The following is a 9082-nucleotide window of genomic DNA, read 5'->3' on the forward strand; positions in this document are numbered from 1 at the left end:
GCAGCGGCAGACGTTCAAACTAATATCACGTAATTTACGTCTCTATGATGATTGGTTGATATCAGAAGGGAGGCTACCCTTGCGGGTAGAAAAAGGTTTCTTTGCTCAACACTCCTCAGCGCTGAAAGTGAACACTAGATGGTGATTGGCTATTTTTTTTTTACCAACGGAGGCACAAGAGCTCAGCTCTCCCCTGGCCTCCCCCTACCCTTCTCTATCATTAACGGTTGTAATTACTTCAGCAGATTCGGCACATTCGTGATAGAAAAGCGGCGCTTTCACGTTATGGTATTACAACTGTGAAATTACAAACAAAAAATACACATTCTGAGACATGAACTGAAATTAATTGTGAATTTTATTAACATTAAATCGTCCTCCTCCCATTTTCACCTCAAAATTATGGGGAAACTGTGCCTCCTCTGCCTCCGCCGACGAGCCGCCACTGGTTGTCATGTCATGTCATGCTATGCTATGCTATGTTATGTTATGTTATGTTATGTTATGTTATGTTATACACATTTATTCCACTTCCAGGGGGCAAATATTGCCCAATAATGGAAAAATAATATTTTTTTAAGCCTGCATACTATACAGTATAAACATAACAAATATAACCATGTTATGTTATGTTATGTTATGTTATGTTATGTTATACACATTTATTCCACTTCCAGGGGGCAAATATTGCCCAATAATGGAAAAATAATATTTTTTTAAGCCTGCATACTATACAGTATAAACATAACAAATATAACCAGGGCTCGAACTGAGGGGCGATGCGGATGGGATGGCATCCCCCTTGTTGAGAAAAAAAATAAAATACAAAAAGCATCCCCTCTGTAAAACCATCATCTCCTTTAGATTAATAATGCTGATGCTGTGTGAAACTTATCATGCAAATGAAACATTAAAATTCTCTATGTATGATAATTTACGAACTAAATAACGGCAATTGGCTAAACAGAACTCAATATTGTAATGAGCTGTGCGGAAGCTCAAGCAAGTTTTCATAATTTTTCAAGCAAAATGGTGTAAGCGCAACTTTTGACATTCTTTAAAAACGAGACAACGTTAAGTTATGATATTTCCTCGATTAATGTTTAAAGACATTCCCTGTCATAACACTGTTGTGCTAAATGTGTGACTGTGAGGGACAGAGAGATGATACTGAGAACTGACATTATCGAGTAAGTCACTGACTGCAAAAAACTGACAAAAACACATCTTGAGAGTCCAAAAGCATTCACTGCGTAATGAAGCCTATTAGAATGCAGTTTTTTTTATATAATTCGAAAACTGAATGTAACCTACGCAAGTTTGCTTTGCTTTTTAGATACAGGACTAAAATAAACAATAATCCATTCTAGCCATTCCACTGGTTTCTAAATCAAGTCAGCCAACAAAGCTTTGTTGCATTTAAAATCACATATCTGTACAGGTTTCTGCCATCTCTCCTGGCAAAACATGACCATATCTGTCAGTGCAGGAAGTGCTTTATGCACTTCATGTCATAAAAACGCTGTTCAGATATGGCTGTCATAAATGACCTAACCTTGAAGTAAGCAAACACTATGCTGAGCGGAGACATGTCGCCCTAGGAGAGATCTGGATTTTAAGTAATCTGCTATGGACCAGTCACTTCACTCCTCTCAAAGAACAACAACATAAGCCTTACCTTCTATCTATATTGATGTATTATTTAAGAGCATGGTGAGGTATAGCTCTGACAGATTACAAAGTCGCTCTTTGTTGGCGGGGGAAGACATTCACAGACGGAGCTTTAGACAAAGTGCACAGAGCCAGCTGGCCAACATGGGCAAAATATTTTTTTGCAGTTTGGTACTTGAGAGCTTAACCTTGTCTACGTCAAAACAGGGTCCAAATGTTCAGTGCTGTAAAATAACTTGCCGAGACACCGCTGCGGTGTTTGATTTGGGTTAGACTAATTTTATTTGAAATCGAAGTTCTGAGGAACAGGAAATTGATTAATGTTCATTCAATGCAGATCCCTTCATGGCCTCACATCAAAGTGTGGACAGTTTCTGACGTATTTGATAACTAAGTGAAGTTTGGTAAAGTTTGGAACGTTGCTTGCAGGAGGTTAGCAGACTCGCAAAAATGTTTTGCATTTAAAAGCATAGTTCACCCAGAAATGAAAATTCTGTCATCTTTTACTCACCATGCACTTGTTCCAAACCTGTATGAGTTTCTTTCTTCTGTGGAACACAAAATAAGCTATTTTGAAAAATGTTGGTAACCAAACAGTTGACCAAACAGTATTTTTTTTTCCATACTGTAGAAGTCAATGGCTGCCATCAACTGTTTAGTTACCAACATTCTTCAGCAATATTATAAATAATAAACAATTAAATAAAATATAATTTATGCAGATATTGTGAATGTATCTTTACGTATTTTGAGTTTTACCTATTATTATTATTATTATTATTAGCAGTAGTAGTAGTAGTGGTAGTAGTAATTATTAATTAATTAACCAATTAATGTATTTTTTTACCTTCGAACTGCTGCTTCAGATTAGAGGAATGATTACTTTAAGTATACAAGTTCACTCTGTATCAGATCTTACATCTGGTGACAGTGACAGTGACAGAACTTAATCTATTCATAATTGTATGTAAAAGTTTACAGAGTTTGCTGTAAGGCAACTAAAATAATAACCATTTATAAAGGGAACTTAGCCCAGTATTCCAGTCAATATTAGCTGACATTCGGGTTAAATCAATATGCATCTCAGCTGGGATGAAATGCACGCAGCCTTGCCACTTTAAAAACCCAACATGTTGCCAGTTGCATTTTGGGTTATTTATAAAATATGTTTTGAGAATATTCTATAAATACTGTATTTTACTATGAGATACTACTCTTAGTTTTTACAAAGTAAGAGTAGGCCAAAGGACGCACGCAAGGAAGAAAGAATGAAGAAAATGACAGTGGTTTTCATTCAGTCTTGGGTCAAATGATTGTCATCCTCTTAAAACAACAAACCTTAAGAGTGGAAATATGACCTCATGCCTCTGTCTTACATCACTGATATCTCCTCTGCCTTCATGCCCACATTTAACAGGATCATGTGTGAACATGAATTCATTCCTTATGTTCTTGTCTTGTGGTGGAGCGGTGCACAGTACGACTGTGGAAAATGTCACAGTAAAGTTCAGATATTACTGGAAGGAACTGTAGGGCGGTTTTTAAAGGGTCATTGTGAGTCATACATGACTGCTCAAAACAAAAAAAGAAGAATGTAACTCATTTAATTATCCTGCAATTTAATACTCAGTGTTTTGTAAGAATGAAAATGAGTGGTTCTGTAAAGACAGTCTCAAGGAACATGGAGTCTGGTCCACTTGTGCAGTTTATTCTGGCCAAGAACCTCTCATAAATCCACCGTTTGCTTGCTCATTCATTCATTCATTCATTCATTCATTCATTCATTCATTTCTGCATACCATTTTGAGGCTTATCTGAATTTATACCAGAGTGATAGATCACTGGAAATAATAATAATAAAAAAAAATATGCAGTCTCCTAATATGATTGCACGAAAACATGGAATAAAATTAGCACCTCCAGTATGAAGTTCCTATAATAATAATAATAATTGTATTTTTTTTGGTGAGAAATATTTGTGTAAATATGAACATATGTACACAAGATGACTGTATTTGACATCATTATTCATCAGTAAACTCGATGAAGATGTATTACCCACTTTTATATTTTTTTCCATAAGTGAAATGTTTGGTCTTACACAAACTGATCTTCAAATTCCAATCATTAATGCTCGCTAAACATATTTTAGAAAATGTTCTGATGATATTTCAAAATTCTGTATTATATTTTCACCAACATAATCTCATGGCAGTTTGTAACTATTGTACATGTTGGCAAATTATTTGGTTTATGTGTATTAATTCATGCAATCTCATTCATACATTTTCAAACAATCTACTTCCACCCCAGTGACAGTTATGTTTAGGGGTGGACCTTCATGCGCATTGCATTTCTTTCTTTCTTTCTTTCTTTCTTTCTTTCTTTCTCTTTCTTTCTTTTGCCATTGCTCTGTGAAATTCAGCATGCAAAATCCAGTCATTTCAATAGGAATATACATGATCAAGAGTTTCACATGAGGGGGGGGAACTTATCCAAGCTGGTTTTGCTTATTTTTAAGTTGGTTACATGAATTTGCCATGTTGACCAACAAAAACCTGCTTGGTCTGAAAGTGACTTTTGTGTGAGTGACGCTACAGACAAAGGACCTTTTTTTTCAGACTGATCTTTGTGCATATCCTATTGGAATCTGGTCATATTTAGCAAGTGTTCATGACAAAAACTTTTCAAACTACATTTGTGTGCTTTGAAATCCTATTCATATCACATTTCTGGAATGTTTAATATTTCCTACTGGCAAACTAATGCAAAAGAAGTAACGTCTAAAGACAACTATTTTTGTGCCTAAGATTTTAGTACTGAGCATACTGTGTACATTTAGCATTTGTACATTCAGTCAGTACAGCCCAGATCAGTAATCGACTACACCGCAGCACTCTGTGTCATAAGGCTATTTTATTCCCCTACACGTGGGCCACATCAATTATGCTTTTAGTATGTTCACGCCATGAGTTGAAACAGTTGTTCTCACTTCAATCCATTGTGTCTGCTGTGAGAGGCCTGTGGATGAAGGTTGGACATGAAGGACGGAGGAAGAGAGAGAATCGTTACCCCGGGAAACAACCGCGAGCTCACAGCCGCCAGGAACCCCGTCTGTAAGTCTCCCCTAAAAATAGTCTCCACGAATCCAAAAGAGCAAATAAGGGCTCGCTCTGTGGGAGAACAGAAGAGATGAGTGGCGTTCACACTCAGCTGGCAGAAGAACTCAACCATCACATACTAAATCCCCAAACTAAAAGCTTTTATAGCCTGTTTCTGTTTGTTTCAATTAGTTTGAAGTTGCACTGAATGTATTCCCGGTGTATAAACTACCGGTTTTTGGAAAGAAGTATTTTGCTCACAAAGGCTAAATTTATTTAATCAAAAATACAGTAAAATGTTGCATCCTGTGAAGCAAAGCTGAATTTTTTTAGCATCATTACTCCAGTCTTCAGTGTCACATGATCCTTCAGAAATAATTTTCATGTGCTAATCTGGTGCTCAAGTAATATTTCTTATTATCAATGTTGAAAACTACTTCGCAGCTTAATATTTGTGTGGAAACCATGATGCACTAGCATTCAAAACTTTAGAGTAAGAAAAAAAAAATGTTATTCAGCAAGGATGCATTCAATTGATAATAAGTTATAGTAAAAACATGTATAATGTTACAAAATGTTTCTTTTTCAAATAAATTATGTTCTTTTGAATTTTTTAATCATCAAAGAATCCTGAAAAGCAGGAAAAACTGTTTTCAACATTACAAATAAGAAGTATTATTAATAATTGATTACCAATAATAATATATAATAATTGAGCAGAAAATCAGCATATTAGAATGATTTCTGAAGGATCATGTGACACTGAAGACTACTGAAAATGAAGCTTTGCATCACAAAAATAATTTTCATTTTAAAATATATTAAAATAGAAAACAGATATTTAAAATTGTAATAATATTTCACAATATTTCTGAAATTTGATCAAATAAATTCAGCCTTGGTCTGCATTAGAGACTTCTTTCTAACATGTAAAAAAAAAAAAAAAAATTGATATATTTATATATATTTTACACACATATGGAGAGCATGCAAGAGAGCGTTTGAGATTGTTATCATCAACCCGGTTCACAATGGCACGATTTAGCAAAGAGGTCTAAACAGGGGAAATGTCCCTTCAAACGATCTCCCCTGCCAAATAAAAGAAGATTTGAACATCCCACAAGTACTTTGTTTAAATTACATTTGTCCTTTTGGCCTTTCGAATCATTATACCATCTGAAGTTGAGAACAAACGGCCTCCCACACAGAGTCTGTTTAGGTATCAGTAAGCACGTACCATGCGATTCAAATCTCTTTACTACTACCTTTATTTCAGGCCTGGAAAAGCTGAATAAGCTTAACACTGTCATTTATTCAGCAGGCTGCCAGACAAGCTTTTAATATTAATAAGTTTAGAGATTGAGCTACTTTAGAGCAGCAGGTTTGATAAATGTTTGAGGAGTCCTGATGAGTTACGGTGACACTCTCAGAATATGGAGGGCAGAATGAGCAGGTACAGTGAGGGTCAAACGATGGCAAACAACTGTACGATGTTCGTGGTTTCCTTAACAATCAAAGGGAGATCTGGCATTAACATGATTTGTGTTTGTATATACAGTATATATATATATATATATATATATATATAGCTTGATCACATTAACACCTTGAATTCCATTTTATTTCTACTTTGATCAGAAAGAATTTGAATGGTTGAAAATTTCAACCGGAAGTTACCTACAAGTTACACCACTTTATAAATAAACTAGGGAACTAGCCAACTAGGGAATTTCTTTAGAGCCCCTCCTTTTGGGAATCGGTGATGTCATCACTAGTACTTCTCTTCTTCTGTGTTATTTTCTTTGCCTTTTTTACTTCACTGTCACCACCTAATCTTAAGGAATATAATTATATTCCATAGCTCAAAGACGGCATAACTCATCCTGTTTGATTTCCCCACTTTTAACATATTTACATATTTAACATATCTATCTATCTATCTATCTATCTATCTATCTTAAAAAAAAGATATTTTTTGTGTGCTTTCGCAAAGTAAAGGATGCTCATTGAGATTCAAACTGAACAAAAGAGGAGAAAATATATTTTTTAAAGCATTCCACAAGAAAGGATCCCAAGAGAGACAGCTGAGACATGGTTGATGATTTGGGAAGAGAACTGAGAGATTCCAGGAGTAGTCCTGTGGAATAATTCATGGGATATTGATTGGGTGACCAGAACGCAAGACTGCGGTGTCTGTTGTCTTTTTCTCATTGAGAGAGCAGAATAAAAATCAAAACAGAACTGTGGCATTGTAATGACAGATAATAATAGAGCATGATGGAACATTTACAATCCAGTTTGTCAAAAAGACCAATAATGATTATTTGTAGTGAATAATGAAAACATGTTAGCATTTTCAGCTTTGTTAAATGTGGCTGGAATCCATCCCTGGCCATCTCTGAGTGAGATTTCAGTAATGACATAGTTTCTAAGGTATAATGTCGTCAAATACCATCTAATTGTAATCAGATCACCAAAAAAAAAAAAAAAAAAAAAACATTTAATAGGTTTAAAGTGGCCTGGATGCTTTATTTTGTGTAATTACATCATTAACAAAGATACGACTGCCCATTCAGACCAGCTTTGGACTATTTTCAAAAATAACACAACCACAAATTTATTTTCAAGCAAGATTCCCAGATAAATGCAGACATAAGAAGTCTCTCCATTCTGTGTCTAGCAGTGGGTGAGACACGCTCAGCCTTGCCCCATTCCCGAATATGTAAGCCAGCGTTATCTGATATGATACAACTGAGAGCAGCCATCAACAAGTTGCTACATCTTTAGCTGTTAGCAAATCCAAAATCTCCTGTTTTTGCCAAACGTGAGGACGGGGTATTGCCTAAAGTCAGACTTTATTCCAAAGCCAATATTGAAATTCTCGCTAATACCAATAAGCCAATTATTAATTCATTCATTAATTCATTTATTTATTTATGTTTTGGCAGATAACTGATGAAAGGTAGATAGTAGAATTATGTACTATTTTGTCTAAATCCTTGTGAAAAATAAATGTTTGATTGTATTGAATCTGCACTTGTAGTGTACTTCAAATCTTAAAAGTATATATTTAAAAACCTCTATTTGTAGATAATGTAATATTTATGAAATAAAAGTTGTACAATTTCATGACTAAGTTTCTTAACACATAAAAGTACACTTAAACATACACTTTGTAATAATGACAAATTATTTAATTGTTATTTATTTAACAATCTTTTGTGCTTTAAAGCTTTAAAGAAGTACACTAATTTTGAAGTGTTGACTAACATATTAAAGCAAAGCATGTAAAGTACTTAATTATAATTTTAACTGTATGTTATTTGATATTACAATTAAAATTACCGTATTTAAGTGTATAATTACAACATGCAAAGGCCACGTGAATAATAATGAAGAAGGTCATCATAAGCAGCATTTCCACAAGCTGAACTATATACTAGTATACTGATGGTCATTAATGCAAGCACAAAACACCATCATGGTAACACACAATATCAGATTACAGTTCACTGTAAATTATAATTTGATTAGCCTTTGTCGTTAACAATATTTTACTGAAACAATTACATGAAATGTCTGGTTAGATCTGTTAGGGTTTCTTTTTTTTATTTTCTTCTTTCCCCTGTATGAAGTACAGGGACTTACTGTTAACCTATTAAAGGGATAGTTCACCCAAAAATTAAAATTCTGTCATCATTTACTCAACTGTCGTTCCAAACCTGTATGAGTTGCTTTCTTATGTTGAACACAAAAGAAGATATTTTGAAAAAAATGATGACAGCATTTTCATTTTTGGGTGAACTATCCCTTTAAGTTTTATTTTTATTTATTTATTTATTTATTTTTCATTTTTACAATAGTTTACAGTTAAAATCACACTCATTTTTTTATAGTGAAAGTAAAAAGCATATTTAAAAGTATGCTTAAGTGTACTGGATCCTTTATTTTGTGTAATTACATCATTAACAAAGATACGACTGCCCATTCAGACCAGCTTGTAATGTGGTGTTTGGGTTTTGTTTCATGTTCATGTTTTCCATGTCTTTTATTTTGTAATTGTTTCATGCTGTCAATGTCATGCTTCCCTTGCTCTCATGTATCTCTGCTTTGTGTATGTGTCATGTTCTGATTGGTTGTCCTAGTCATGTGTCTTGTTTCCCATTGGTTTGTTCTTGTTATGTGACCCTCTTGTTTGATATAACTAGCCATCATGTTGCCATTGTCTCTCGTGGTGTATTGAAGTTGTAACCCGCTGTTGGTGAGTCTAGTCTGTTTATGCCTCGTCAAGTCTGTTCATGTCAAGTCAA

Source organism: Sinocyclocheilus anshuiensis, unplaced genomic scaffold, assembly GCF_001515605.1.
Source record: "Sinocyclocheilus anshuiensis isolate Anshui unplaced genomic scaffold, SAMN03320099.WGS_v1.1 scaffold2096, whole genome shotgun sequence".
Classification (NCBI taxonomy): Eukaryota; Metazoa; Chordata; class Actinopteri; order Cypriniformes; family Cyprinidae; genus Sinocyclocheilus; species Sinocyclocheilus anshuiensis.